This window comes from Alligator sinensis, unplaced genomic scaffold, assembly GCF_000455745.1.
Source record: "Alligator sinensis unplaced genomic scaffold, ASM45574v1 scaffold65_2, whole genome shotgun sequence".
Lineage (NCBI taxonomy): Eukaryota > Metazoa > Chordata > Crocodylia > Alligatoridae > Alligator > Alligator sinensis.
This window is the reverse complement of record NW_005842071.1, coordinates 876,054-876,362: the sequence shown is the minus strand read 5'-3', so window position 1 is coordinate 876,362 and position 309 is coordinate 876,054.

Sequence of the window (309 nt, the reverse complement as noted above, 5' to 3'; positions counted from 1 at the left end):
TGTGCTCGGGGCAGCCTGGGGGATAAGGGACCACATCTCTCTTCTGTGCTTTCTTGTCTGTGGTACGAGGAGGCTGTAACCAGGAAGGTGGCAGCAAAACCTAGTGTCCACCTCGCACCATGGGGGATCTAGGTAGGGTTACCATCATTCCAGGTTCAAACAAGAGGACATCTGTGGGGGCAGGGGCTATACGATTGTCAGGGGGGACAGTGACATGCCCGTGCCCTGCTCCTGCCCCTCACTCCCAAGTCACAGCCCCCCCAGCACTGCTCCTTCTGCTCACTCCTGACCCACAGTACCCTGCCCCCC